Consider the following 14989-nt stretch of genomic DNA (forward strand, 5'->3'; position numbering starts at 1 on the left):
TCTTATAAATTGAGTAACAGCATTCTCTGGCAACTTGTTAATGTCAGAGATGATCTCTACAAAAGTGAAGATAAGCTTGAGTGCACCTAAAAAGAATATTTTTTCCTATCAAATGGGAATACAAATTTAGGGTTGTTCTGGGCAGACTTTCTTGAGTTTAAAAAGAGGGAAGCTGAGGCAATATTTATTTACAGACTCCAAGTTGGAAGGAACTAAACAATCCTGCCAGTTGCTCTAGAGGTGACAGGCACTTGCCTTTTCTCACTTTTCTTTTTCCCTTCTTCCCTCTTTCCTGTCCCTCCTTCATTCCTTCTTTCCTTCATCAGCCAGGCTGACTGAGCTTAAATCCTAGTCCTACCACGTTCTAGCTGTGAATCCTTGAGCAGCTTACTCAACCTCCATGTACCTGTTGTCTCATCTGTAGAACATGGACAGACGGTTTTCTGTCTAGGGTTATTATGAGTGAGTTCACATATATAAAGTACTTAGGATCTGGCATATAGTCAGCGTGGGGTAGGAACACGTTTTCCTCATTCCTAATGTTTCCATCCACCTGGAAGGACTTCTTCATTCATTATTTGATCTAAATCTTCATTGACAAATCACAGTATCACACATGGGCTCATGAATTTTGTAATATATTAAGTCAAATTGTTTGTGTAGACAGGAACCCAACAAAAATATTTGCCCAGGACCTTGCGCACCCTAGAAGTGGCCCTGGAGAAAAGCATTTGCCTACAGAAATAAACTGTTTCCTTCCTCAGCCTATATCAGTAACAAAGGTGCAGCTTTGGCCACTATCTGCCACTCCTTTCTCTTATTCCTCTGTTTGTTTAGAAGTGGATCAGGAAAGAGGGACACCATTTCCTCAGGTCCCCCAAAGTCCCAAAAAAAGAACTCAATAAGCATTAGCTGTTATCATTTTTCAAGCTTTCAGGTTGTGTTTTATTTTCCATTTTTCTCCTTTCCTTTCATTTCAAAAAGCCTCCTTTCTTTAATTCTATAAGCTCTTCTTTGGTCCCTGAGAGATTCTTGTTTATTTTTGTTTGTTTGTTTGTTTTTTTACAATTATTCCAGAGATCTGGACAATCTCTAGCATAGAAAAAAAAATTCCCTTCTTTCTTAGCATCCTTCAGTAGTTGGACTCGGTGAAAATTCCACTGCCCCCAGCCCTTTGCAGCATTGCTCTCAAGGCCAGTAGGCTGTACCTGGGCCCTGACTTGGGATGATCACAAGAGAAGAGCATTCAGTGGGGTAAATAAAAAACAGATCTGAAGGATGAAGGGAATCTACCTTCGGATTGGAACCAGAAGGTCAAAGGTTCTAGGAATGAAGGTATTCAACATGGCAATGCTGGAAGCAAAGTAAACGTTCAACAGTTGGATGATGATAAAGTAAGCGACCTTGAAACCAATAGGACAACATGGAGCTCATTACGATTATGTTTAGGGAGACCAGGAGGAGACATGGAATAGGGCTTATGTGCAATCAAACAGGAAAGGAGGAGACAATTTATAAATGCATGTCCTGTGATTGTGTAAAATTAGGTATCTGTTAAAAAGATGGGAATGAGGTAATAATAGCGTTAACATGTTAGAGTAATTGGATAATAGTGTTAGTTGTTTCTTTTCTCTAACTGAATATAATATATTACTTTTATAATTTAGTAAATTTGTTCTTTTCAAAGGAGGTACACCCATGCCTTTCTCCTGGCTATCTGCAGCTCAACAGTGAGGGACTTGGGCTCCCCAGGCCTCCTTCACACTGAACAGTCCTGGCCGACTATGATGCCCTTCCTCTTTTCTCCCTAATTTGTTGTCTATTACAGTTTGCTCCGTGGACATGTGAAGCAATCTCTGGGGGCGGAGCTGAGGAATCTGAATTATAAACAGTTTCCTGGGAGATTCTTACACACACTAAAGTTTGGACAAAGATTGCTTAATTTTTCTGCCAAAAATCCTAACCACACAGGGACTTGCACGATCTATGTTATTTCTTAAAGCAAAGTTAATCCACCGATATTATGCCTCGTGTGTATGTGTTTTAAGTGCTCAGTGAACACAGTTCCATTTATCCTCAAAGATTTTTGTGTAGAAATTTTCGATTATACTTTATTCATAGTTTTTGCTTAGAAAGCCACCCTATAAGCAAGCTATCCTGTCACAGGATCACTACTTTCTTTCCCTCTGTTTTGAGTCCTGCCATAATTAGGGCCGAGTGACTTCTCAGGACACACTTTACTTTGTTTCTTTGATCACAACAGAGAACACAGGACTCTGGGGTCCTGAGGCTGGCTGAAGGGCTTCAGTTTTCTTTAATTCTCTATTATTATAGGACCTGGAAATACCCACTCATGATCCCACTGCTTCCAGCCCTCAAACTAAGAATGGAGTCTCTAGTTGCGCACATTCCTGGGCCTCAGGGCTTACAAGGCAGTGAGGCTGAGGTGGGGCGGCCTGTCTGCATCCACATCCCAGCAGAGCCTCGCAGGTCCTCGCTGGCACTGCAGGAAGGAGGCCCCTCTGAGACGAGGAGTGTTCTGACCTACAGGTGTGTCCAGTCTTTTGGCTTCCCTGGGCAACATTGGAAGGAGGAAAATTGTCTTAGGCCACACATAAAATACACTAATGATAGCTGATGAGCTTTAAAAAAAAATGCAAACAAATTTCATAATGTTTTAAGAAAGTTTATGAATTTGTGTTTGGCCACATTGAAAGCTATCCTGGGCTGCATGCAGCCTGTGGGCCATGGGTTGGAGAATCTTGCTTTATGATTTTACTCAAGACAGAAACTAAGTGCTAACATTTCCGCCAATCACAATTCTATTTTACCTTTTTAAAAACTCTAAAGGGCAAGAACTTTGCTAATCTTTTCTAGAAATATAAAAACAAGCAAATATGTTTTCTAAAACAAACCAAGGCTTTTCCCCTGGGGAATTTGCAGACATAGCACGAACTCCTTCCTCATTGCTATTTCTTGAGAGGGGCTGTTAGGCTGTGCTGTGCTCTGCTTAAGGACGAGAGGCCAGGTACACAGCCCGAGAGGCCAGTCATTGTGCCATGGTGTTGTCAGGAGTTCCCAGTGCCTATCTTAATAAGGCTTTGCTAAAACATACTAATACAAACTTCCATTACCTCCTGTGTTTCTAAATAAACATACCAAGTTATTTTAAAAGACTCATGTTTTCCTTTATAATCATTTGAAATTTCTGCCTAGTGTAAAACAACCATCTAGATTCTCACAGAATTCATGAATATACTTAAATCCACTCTCCTAAACAGCGGCAGTTTCATGTAAGTCGTGCACTAAACACAATGCCCAAATTTATTTTTAAAGCTTTGAAGATAAATGATGGAGCCTCCTATGAGATTATCTTTTATGTAGCAGAAGAAAAGAATCTTTGAGGGCCAAGTTGCTAGGGCAGCCACAGAAGCCACAGCCATGGGCCAGGAGGTCCTGAGGCCTCTCTGAAGGATGTGTGTGGTCATCCACTATGGGTGCAGCTGGTGTTGGGAAACTAAGCTGATGCACCCCCTCTGTTGTTCCAAGGCTAGACCAACAGTGGGCATTCTCTAGACCTATTGTCTCCTTTACCTATTAGGGGGAAAACCACTTCTACTGTGCAGGGATCTGCTCCTTTAAACACATAAATACCACTTAATCCACTGCCCTCTACAGAGGAAATGACCACTGGCCTGGAGGCTTCCAAAATTGCTTCTCTTTTTCTTTCTTTCAAATCAAAGGTCATGGTTCATTTCGAGTTCCAAAGCTATTTTCCAAATTTTGTTTTAATCCAAATCATGACTTCTTTCTCATTCGCTTTCCTTCCTGAACAATTCAGTGCTAAAGCCATTAGGTAGGGCAGAGAGAAGACTGTATGGGTGCCAGGGTGAAGGGAACCACAGTGGCACAGAGTGCAGTGCCTGCATCAGGACAGGGTGAGGAGGCAGTCCTGCAGAGGAGCAACTCAGCATGGTGTGTTCAAGGCCTACAGAGTATTGGAGCCCAAGTAAGTATGGACAGTGTCCCTGAAGAGAATGGCCCAGCACAGGGAATCGAACCCCAAGCTGAGGATGCCAGACAGTGGGAGGGAGAGGGTGGAAGTCGGGGGGCTGATGCAGGGTGTCAGAGCCAAACTGGGTGAGGAAGGCATCCCTGTAGGGGCAGCTCAGTTATAGAAAGCTAGGACCCACAAGAGGTGAGTACAGGGGAGCACGTGGCGATGGGTCAGTGGGAGGCTGGTTACATCCAGGGGATTTGATAAAATACAAAATATATTAATCATATGGAATTGAGATTTTTCACCATTAGTGAAGGGAGTTACAAATGTGGAGAGGGAGAAATGAGATGGAAGCCACGGCATTGAATGGGAATTCAATGTATCAGTGTGAATCCATGGTTTTCCGTATCCATAGATGTATAAATGTAGCTCTAAATGTGTGTGTGTACACAGATGTTAGTGGTGGCAGGTATCCAAGTTATCCTCAAGTTAGCAGTGGCAAATCTCAATTCTTGCCTCCTCAGAAAAAAGAATTTGACTGAGGGGCATAAGGTAGAAGGAGAGACCAAGGCAAGTTTCAGAGCAGGAGTAAAAATTTATTAAAAAGCTTTAGAACAGGAAGGAAAGGAAAGTACAGCTTGGAAGAGGGTCAAACGAGGAACTTGAGAAACCAAATGTGCAGCCTGACCTGTTGACCTAGGGTTTTATATGTTGGCATACTTCCGGGATCTTGCTTTACTTCACCCCACTCCTGAGATCTTATTGGGAAGCTGCTGACCAGTTTCAGATGTTTTCTGTCTATTAGGAGACTACCTCTCCCTGGCGCTGGCTGTGACCAATTATTCAGAGAAACAGTTAACAACCGTCTGACCATCACCTGATGGTCGCCTGACACTCCTGGTATGTGTTGAGGGGGAGCCCTCCACTGCCCTGCTCATGCCTGCCTAGCTACCTACTGTAACACAGATCCAGTGCCAACCTCTGTCAGCTAAGATGCCTAGGAGTAGTGATAATCCTAATACCCAGATCTTGATCTGTAAAAATCACCTTCCACTAAAGGAAACCGGGGCTTATTGGAGCAATAGCTGATTTCAGGCTTGGGAAAAGAAAAGATGAGCCTAGGATATCTTGAGCCAGAAAAGGAAGTGATCAAAGAATGATGGGAACATATCACAAAGACTAGGAAACTGGCTAGAAAGGGCCTTCACTGGCCAAACGGGACAATTTGTGCAACAAACTAAATAATAATGAAAGGTTATAACCCGTTGAACAAAATAGGAAACGTAAGTCCACTCAGATATAAATAAGTGAATAAAATAAAGTTTGATAAATGGGATACTTACATAATTTCAAACGATTTCTCCACCAACACCTGTTAATTACAGAGGAGAAAAGTAACTTTACAATGGGAATGTCTGGCAGACATCACCTGACTCAAGTGTCAAAGTGAAGAAACATCATCAATGATGTTTCCATCAAATGGAAATCCTGTGCCACCTGAACAAGAGCCATTTAGGACTTCTGTGATATTCCCTCTAAAGATGCATCACCTGAATCTGACTGTGAAGAAACGTCAGAAAAACTCAAATTGAGGAACACTCTGCAAGGTAACTAGCCTGTAATCCTCACAGATACAAGGTCAGAAAAGACAAAAACTGAGAAACTGTTTCAGACTAAAGTTGACCTAAGGGACGTGACAAATGCAGTGCATGATTCAGAACTGGAGCCTTTTGCCATAAAAGACACGTAGGAGACAACTGGCTAACATGGAAGGACGGCTGAGGTTTAGATGGCAAAAGGGTTACTTTTCTGATTTTGATAGTTACGTCATGTTTCTACAGGAGAATGTCCTTGTTTGTAGGAAATACATACTGAAGTATTTAGAGGTGATGGGAATCAGGTTGGTGAATTACAAATAGATCCAGAAAAAAGGAGTTATTTGTAACATACTTATAATGTTTCTGTAAGTTTGTGATTATTTCAAAATAAAACAATTAACTTAGAAGCACATTACACTTGTTCCCATCCTACATTTAGCCATTTTGAACCTGGGCCATATTGATAACTAGGAGAGGAAATGTTACCTGCTCATAGAAGCCATCTGCCAGAATTTTCTTATTATTGACTTATGTAAAATTAGGTTGACAACTTAATCTGGAAAAAAACATCACAGTCACCCTTTCTTTTAATGCTTTCCTGAGTGTGTTGGCTAAATACAATGAAGTTAATACCACTTAGAAAAGCAAAACCCCCTTCAAAGAAGGACTCAAGGGATAAATTTTCATCACGATGTTCAGCATGAGATTATTTTCCATAAGCGTGCATCCCTGCCCTAATTAGCTTCCTGACCTTCTTTCTAGTTCCCCCAAGACCCTGGCAATGGCAACTAAAAAGATGGCTTTTGTGAGAAGAGTGATTGGTGTCCACACCTGCTGGTGCTGAGCACAAGACAATGCACATGTGTTCTCTTGAAGGAAGAAACTTTAGAAACATCATCTTCAAGGTGTCAATCACTTGTCTACTATAGCTGCTGCCTCAGCGTCCACTTTTAGACCCGGCATCAGCTGTGTGAAACCCAGTCACACCCTGCCACCTTTGGTCTAGGTGTGACTTCTCTTCCTTAGAGGGGCATGATAGAGCCCATGTGTTTCTTTTCTTTTTTTTCTTTTTGTTTTTTTAGATGGAGTCTCGCTCTGTTACTCAGGTTGGAGTGCAATGGCACCATCTTGGCTCACTGCAATCTCCGCCTCCTGGTTCAAGCAATTCTCCTGCCTCAGCCTCCCAAGTAGCTGGGACTACAGGCGTGCACCACCACGCCTAGCTAATTTTTGTATTTTTAGCAGAGATGGGGTTTTACCATGTTGGCCAGGCTGGTCTCAAACTCCTGACCTCAAGTGATCCACTCGCCTCAGCCTCCCAAAGTGCTGGGATTACAGGCATGAGCCACCATGCCTGGAGGAGCCCATGTGTTTCTCATCTCACCAACCCAACGCCCAACTCACTCCACAGCTGCTGACCATCAGGAAACCTAAGGTCAACACCGGAGTCAGATAAATAAGCCCCCCCCCCCCCCACCCCCAGCCGCATACACCCTTGTTTTATTTAAACTGGCCAATCCACGACTCCCAGAGGAAGGCCCATGGGCCTTTATAGAGGCCTGGTCTCAAGCCGTCACTCTCCCTTCCCACCTGCTGGTCGAGCGCCCGCTGTCTCTGGACTTCCCATCAGTCCTCGGGGACTCGTGTAAGTAATAAAATGCTTCTCTCATTTCATATATTTTGTTTTGTGGCCCCCTCTGTGTCTCACCTGACCAACATACCCGAATCTAATTCTCCCGCGCAGGGCTCTCCCGGAGAGTGACTATCCTGGTAGGAATAAACTGGACCCGGGCCAGAAAAGAGCCACAAGGGCTTCTGCTAGTGTTTCCTATGAGAGGGACACCTGGTCATGGGTCACACTTAGGCATTATGCCATCTACGAGGATAAAGAAGTATCCTGGCTGGGTGCAGTGGCTCATGCCTGTAATCTAGTACTTTGGGAGGCTGAGGCAGGTGGATTGCCTGAGCCCAGAAATTCTAGACCAGCCTGGACAACGTGACAAAACTTCCTCACTACAAAAAATTAGCCAAGAGTGGTGGCGCATGCCTGTAGTCCCAGCTACTTGGAAGGCTGAGGTGGGGGGGTTTCTTGAGCCCAGGAGGGGGTGGTTTCGGTGAGCCAAGATCATGCCACTGCACGACCACGTCCCCTGGAGCCTCCTCAGGACAGGGCTAGAGTTTACAGACACTCTCCAGAGCAGCCTTAAGACCAAATCGGAGGAAAATCACAACATAAGGGTAGATAAGGTGCTGAAAGCGATGGCGGTGGTAATTAGCCCTGAGGAGGAAGGTGGAAATGAAGAGCTTATTTTGGTAATTGCTCCTACATGCTGATGGCTGAACCTAAGGTAATCTGTGCCTTCCAGTTTTAGGATCTCATCCAGAGTCATTATAATATGGGTGAGGGTACACTGACTTTGGGTTCGGTGCAAGGTTCAAATCCTGGCTTTATTTATTTTGCTGACTGTCGACATTTAGTATCCTACTTAGTCTTTCATCAGCTGTGCTAGGTACTGTTAGTTCCTCCACTCTCCATTCACCACTTCTTTCTTACTTCAATCTTGTTCAGATGATGCTATATCTGGCCTTCCTGCCTCTGTGCTGGTTACATGAGAAAATAAACACTTTTCTTGTAGAAAGCCACTGTAGTTCTATCTCACTGTGAAACACAAACATAACTGATGGGTTACATAACTGATGAGTTATCTATAAAAATGGGGTTAATGCGGGAGGTGGAGGTTGCTGTGAGCCGAGACTGCGCCACTGCACTTCAGCCTGGGCAACAAGAGCAAAACTCTGTCTCCAAAAAAAAAAAAAAAAAAGTGGGGGCGGTTAATGATGCCTACCATAAAGGGCTGAATGAAAGGTTAGATCAAATAACATGTAAGTGCCTCTAAATGGTAGAAGAGAAAGTTGAATACATGCTGCTTCCTCGATTCCTTCCCTCCACCAATTTAATCCTATCCAAAGAGGAACATGCTTTCCGTTGACTTCCTGTTCCCACTTTCCCCAGTTCCATGCTTGATTCAGCAAGCTGGCTAAAGTAACCACATTCAAGTTTGGCTAGCTAGGAACCTGCAGGTGTTCAACAACACAAAGGGAACTCTAAGTGATGTCATTTTAGGGTGTTATGGGGAGGACATTTTGTGGTAGTAGTTGGGGACTAGGAGACAGCTGTTGAAGGTTCTAGGAGTCCTCAGCCATCCATTTGAGCCACCAGTCGTCCTGTAACTGGCATGATGATGGGGAAGACCTTGCCACCCAGCTTTGTAAACTCTCCTGAAGAAGCCTGAGCTTACAATGAGTTTTTTCAACTTACCAGTTAGGATCAAATCTGTGAGATTTTTATGGGGGAGGACTTACATCTCTTAGAAATTCAGCCAGGTGCAGTGGCTCACACCTGTAATCCCAGCACTTTGGGAGGCGGAGGGGGCAGATCACTTGAGGTCAGGAGTTTAAGACCAGCCTGGCCAACATGGTGAAACTCCATCTCTCCCCCCCCCCCCCCCCCCCCAAAAAAAAAGCCAGTCATCGTGGTGCGCACCCGTAAATCCAGCTACTCCAGAGGCTGAGGCATGAGAATCACTTGAACCTGGCGGGGCAGAGGTTGCAGTGAGCTGAGATCATGCCACTGAACTCCAGTCTGGGTGACACAGCAAGACCCTGTCTCAAAAAAAAAAAAAAAAAATCTGTCATTACTATTGTCTACCTTCAGCGTTTTGTAAGGCAAAACTATCCATATTAAAGTAGTGGGCCAATGACTTAAAATTCATATTTTTACTACGTATAATAAGACAAGTCTCACAGTTTCATAAAAATACACTTACAGGTTTCATGCTGGTTGTTTAGTTTTGGTTAAGTGAAAATAGTAATACTTAGCTTACAAAATATTCTTGAACTGTAAGATCTTTTTCAGGCAGGATACATCTCAATTCTAATCTCAGGTTTAGTTCACTGGCGGGTCTCCCATTTTACTTTAGTGGCTTTTTTGGAAGATAGATTTCTCAGAGCCTCACTGACCAGAATTAGATTCCAGAGAACTGGGGTTCATACCTTCTTGCACCTTCCTTAGGATTTGGGGAATCTCTTTGTTGGGTAGTCTCTGAACAGCACCCATGGAGTCATGCAACACAAGCACCGGTTGTAGTTATTCTCAGCAGTTTTTGAAATTTGATCAACTAAGAGACAGCTGCCTGATGTGCTCATCCTGAAATATATTCAAAACTCAAGGGCAAGTACATTTAATCGGGATTATTTTGTTCTAAGTGATAGAAACGGAGTCTAAGCTGGAACTAAGCAGGGAATTTATTGCCTCACAGAGCTGAAGAGTCAAGGGTTACCTGGCATTCAGCATGGCTGGGTTCGGGGCTTAAATGGGGCCTCTAGGATTCAGTTTCTCTTCAATGTCTGACTGTCTTCATCCTCAGGCTTCTCCAGACGATGCCTGAAATCTCCCTGTTCTGCTCTCAAGGTAGTAAAGCAGCTACATCCTCACACCCTCTTAGGTTTGGCTCTAGAAAGTCTCTTCAGTAGACTCCCAGAAAGTCCAGCGACTCACCGTCCACTCTGGTCACACCCATTAGTCTTTGAGTCACTGTAACCAAAAGGAGATGGTGTCATGATTGGCGTGATTAAATACAGAGTCGCGTGTTTGAGCAGAGTCCACCCCGTGGAGCCTTGGATGGCGTCCCATAGGCTGATAGTGAAGAAGGGAATGGATCCCAATGAAAAATGGGAGCTACTACTAAAAAGGGAGAAATAAATGCTGGGGAAGCAAGTAACAAAAATGTCCATCCTTACATAGCCATTAGAACCTGCAGATGTCTTCTGAGACTGTTAATTTACTTTCACTTCAGTGTAATTTTTGAAAATCTGATTTTAATCTCATGGCAGTTCAATAGAAAGTAATTCCTATTGTCAGTTACTTTATGTTCAGTTTTAATCTAAATACTGGCACATACTTGAATTGGTAAACTATACCCCCCACCCCACCTTTTTTTTTTTTTTTAAACAGTCTCACTTTGTTGCCCAAGCTGGAGTGCACTGGCATGATCTCGGCTCACTGCACCCACTGTCTCCCAGGTTAAAGCAATTCTCATGCCTCAGTCTCCTGAGTAGCTGGGATTACAGGTGTGTGCCACCACGCCTAGCTAATTTTTGTAGTTTTAGTAGAGACAGAGTTTTACCATGTTGGCCAGGCTGGTCTAGAACTCCTGGCTTCAAGTGATCTGCCCTCCTCCGCCTCCCAAAGTGCTGGGGTTATAGGTGTGAGCCACCGTGCCCGGCCTGCTCATTATTTTTCTATACAGCTTCAATCATTTACATGTCTCTTACCATCTGTTATGAAGTATGGTCTGCTCAGGAGCCCAACAAACTTGATCTCCTGGTGTCCTTTAAAATTCGAAAAATTTCTGAGAAATCAGCTCAGTAAATTGCTTTAACAAGTTTCCATGTCCTAGCCTCTGATTCTATTTGAATTAACAGTCTCCATAACCTGCTTCAAGTTTTTACGTAAAGTTCTCAAACCCCACACTGACAGACAGGTTCTGTTTGGCTAAGAGTGCTAAATAAAAAATAACTTCCTAAAACCCTTGGCTTTAGCCCACACACCACTGAACCTTGTCACTCAAGCTTTCATGAGTTCAGCCATACACTAATGTAGTACTATCATGCCAGATTTCCGTATCCTGAGTCCCTCCATTCCTGATGAGCAGATGATGAATAAATGCAACTCAAATCTTGTAAGTCCATCAAAGGAGATTCTAAAGAGCCTTGAAAGTGGAGCTGGTCCATCAAAACAATTTATTTCTTGTATTTGCTATTACAAGAATATCACATTGAGGTTTTCTTAGTTTACTGTTTAGTCTTTAATAAAGTTACAGCTATGATGATGCCAAGGTTTGGAATAATTATATAAGAGGCCAAGTTACTGTTCTCAGAAAGCCGACTCACTCTACCCATATTAAATAGTACATGCTATTTTTGTCTTCCTAGCCTGATGAGTACAGTGATATTTTAGTCATAATTACTAATATACGATAGTAGTTAATGATGTTTTAAGTCCTTAAAAATAGATTCAGCTGAGTGCCCAGTATTTCTAATGATTTGCAACTGTATATACGTCATTAAGTATTCTATACAGCATCCTGACTCCCCTGAAACCATAAACTCAAAAAATCTTTTTTCTTTTTTCTTTTCTGTTTTTTTTCTATTTTTTCTTTTCTATTTTTTCTATTTTTTCCTCTTTTATTTTTTCCTTTTCTATTTTTTCCTTTTCTATTTTTTCCTTTTCTATTTTTTCCTTTTCTATTTTTTCCTTTTCTATTTTTTCCTTTTCTATTTTTTCCTTTTCTATTTTTTCCTTTTCTATTTTTTCCTTTTCTATTTTTTCCTTTTCCATTTTTTCCTTTCTCATTTTTTCTTTTCCATTTTTTTCCTTTCTATTTTTTTCTTTTCTTTTCTTTTTTTCTTCTTGATACAGAGTATTGCTCTTGTTGCCCAGGCTGTAGTACAATGGTGCCATCTCGGCTCACCGCAACCTTCACCTCTCGGGTTCAAGGGATTCTCCTGCCTCAGCCTCCCAAGTAGTTGGGATTACAGGCACGTGCCACCATACCTGGCTAATTTTGTATTTTTAGTAGAGACAAGATTTCTCCATGTTGGTCAGGCTGCTCTCGAACTCCCAACCTCAGGTGATCCGCCTGCCTCAGCCTCCCAAAGTGCTGGGACTTTGGGAGCCACTGTACCCAGCCTCTGTATTTCCTTAAAACAAGTTTCAAGGAGTTTCTGGAGAATAGATTATGTATTAGAATAGATGGATTACCTACCTACGTTTCAACACTGACTACAGGTAATAGTTCAAAGACTTCCCCCTGCACCTCCCACCCCCTGCTGCACCCCGCATTTAATCTAATCTTCTACTTTTATTCCCCACTGAGAATTTGATTGGAAACCAGAGAATGTGAGTGCTGGGAGCAACTTTAGAAAGCATGTGAAAGACCTTAGATTCGAGGTTTGGACTCTTGAATTGAAGGAAATGTATGAGCACACGCCCTCAGAATATGTCCATTAAAGCTTTTTTACAGAACCCCTTGGATCCCACAAAAATAATCTGGTTTTCTTGGGCTTGGAGGACAAAGTCACTTGTTCAAGACCAGAGTGCAAGTTGGAGTTAGGACTCAAGCCTAAAGTACAGGGTGTCCTCGATAAGTCCAGAGTTCATTACTTACGGCCTTGCTGCTGTTGCTTGTTGACATGAGGGACTTGAAAGATACTATCTAATAGATCAAACAGTCATGAAATTATTCTCTGTTCAAATATTCTCCATTTAGTGTTGATTCCCACCGATCATATCAGTGTCTCTATTTAGATTCCAGTATGATTGGTGGTCTGGAATATTCAACAATGCACTGTTAATACGATGTCAATTGATCTGCAAAATAAAAATGTAAATCTTGTGAAATATTCAGGATTTCATAGAAGTGATGTCTGATGGAAGTGAATGGAACTGCTCAAAATTGCACATGCTGAGGCTTTGAAAAGTGAGGCTAAGTCATCCTCTTTGTGGTCATGTTGTAAAAAATCAAGCACTAAGTAAAATATGGTATATGCTGAACTACAATTTTGTTGGAAAGTTATACAAAAATCTAGTTTGTTAATTGTATCAAACCTTTGTTTTCATCACGTACTATGAAATTCTGGTTGCTATTGTAAGTGAATTCACCTTAAGTAGCTTTTGTTCTTTTACCCATTCTTAGATAATGAATATTTCCTGTGTTTCTTTCCAACTTCAAGAAGCAGACGCTTTTATGTGTTGATCTTTAGCTACATCTTTCTTACTCCAAATCAAAGTTCCTTGAGAACTCATTTTACAGATCTCTGGGATTTTTTATCAGGTTCTTAGATATGGAGTGGTGGTGATGACCCCTGGGAAATAAAACTGTCATGCTACAAATTGAGTACATTTTGATTAACTCAGAACATTTCTGAAATTCCATGTGCAGTGTAACTCAGTATTCTGAAAAGTGAGTGTCATTGAAAACAAAGGGCATAGATGGGAAATAGGTGAATTCTAGGTTACTTATTGAATGTGTCTTACAGATTTTTATAAAGTCTTACGTAGTTTGGATAATTTGTGACTATGCATGCTTCTGTTTCTAGATATTTTAATCATTAATTTACAGTATAAAACAAAGACACACTGTTTGATAACCTAAGAACAGACAACAAAATTACCTTTATAACTAGATTGTTTGGGTTTCCCCAGCAGAATGGAATTTCCACTAATTTGAACTAGGAAATAACTAGCAATTTCTCATGGGACTTCACAGTGGCAATCAAATCCACAGACTTGTATTAAGGCATGTCAGGCATCTCTACTGCTTAGCTGTTCAACATTTCCAAAGTGTTTTTGCCCCAAAACATTTAAGCCTGAGTGTCAGCAGCAACATAGGCCTATTGGTAGGGTACATTATAACTTATTTAAACTGGCACAGTTTTGAGAGGGGCACTCTTAATTACACTGTAACAACAGCTGTAAACAAGGACTGTCCCAGCAAACAAGAGCTTGTGGCTACTCTGCCTACTGATGACCTGTTCGTTGGTCAGCAACCAGAGAACCTGACTCTCATTTACAAAGCCCCCAGTGTACACTCAACCCCATCTGCCTGAGACCTGGGTCCTACCTTGTTTGGGTATATGGCCTTTGAAGGCAGTCTCCCCAGGAGCCCAGTATACAGAAGGAGGCAAGCTGTGCTGTCAAAGGGTCAGACAGGGTCCCAGCCCTCTGGACTCTCACCTCTACTTACTTCCTTGTCCATTTCGATTGAAACACTTCTAAGAGTGTTTTAATCACTCTTAAACTTCTAAGAGGTCAAGGCTGAATGATGTAGTAGGATTAAAATTGGCTAAATCTCATCTGAGCATAGAACATGAAGTGTTGTCTGTGTGTGAAATGATGAAATGGGGAACTAAAATGGAATATTATGATTTCTGCTCTTTCACTAATGGCAAAAACGATTTCATTAAGGCTGGCCAATGGTTAACTTCTTTGAGCCCCTGTTTCTCCTATGTAAGATTGAGACAGTGATAACCTGTATCTGATGGCTTGTGACAAGGTCTCAGACTGCTCATTGCCCCCGACATCTATTCTCCTCTTCCTTCTTGTAACAAAACTCACCAAGTTTTAATTGGGCACACAGTCCCCAAAGTAGCTTCTCTTATATCTCTTGTGAAGGCGGCGTATGTAACTTCTCCATCATGTCTTCCTAAGGAAGCTTTGGGCTCTCCACTCCCTCTTTCCTCCTTTCAGCTGGCTAGGAAATGCCAACAACTGGGACAGCCAGCTTGGATCCAGGGATGGACATCGCTTTCTGACTGACAGACACTGAAT

The 14989-nt window shown here is 42.2% G+C and overlaps 1 long non-coding RNA gene across 1 annotated transcript in view; it reads left to right on the plus strand.

Moving 5' to 3' along the window:
- The first annotated feature begins 641 nt into the window (after positions 1-641).
- The window catches only part of LOC116470362 (uncharacterized), a 79090-nt gene continuing 64742 nt past the window's right edge, over positions 642-14989 (plus strand). The window contains exons 1-3 of the long non-coding RNA XR_004248590.2: positions 642-4009; positions 5386-5607; positions 6361-7243. This is a non-coding gene — a long non-coding RNA (uncharacterized LOC116470362). The remainder of the gene's footprint in view (positions 4010-5385; positions 5608-6360; positions 7244-14989) is intronic.

Source organism: Hylobates moloch, unplaced genomic scaffold (assembly GCF_009828535.3).
Source record: "Hylobates moloch isolate HMO894 unplaced genomic scaffold, HMol_V3 SCAFFOLD_6, whole genome shotgun sequence".
Lineage (NCBI taxonomy): Eukaryota > Metazoa > Chordata > Mammalia > Primates > Hylobatidae > Hylobates > Hylobates moloch.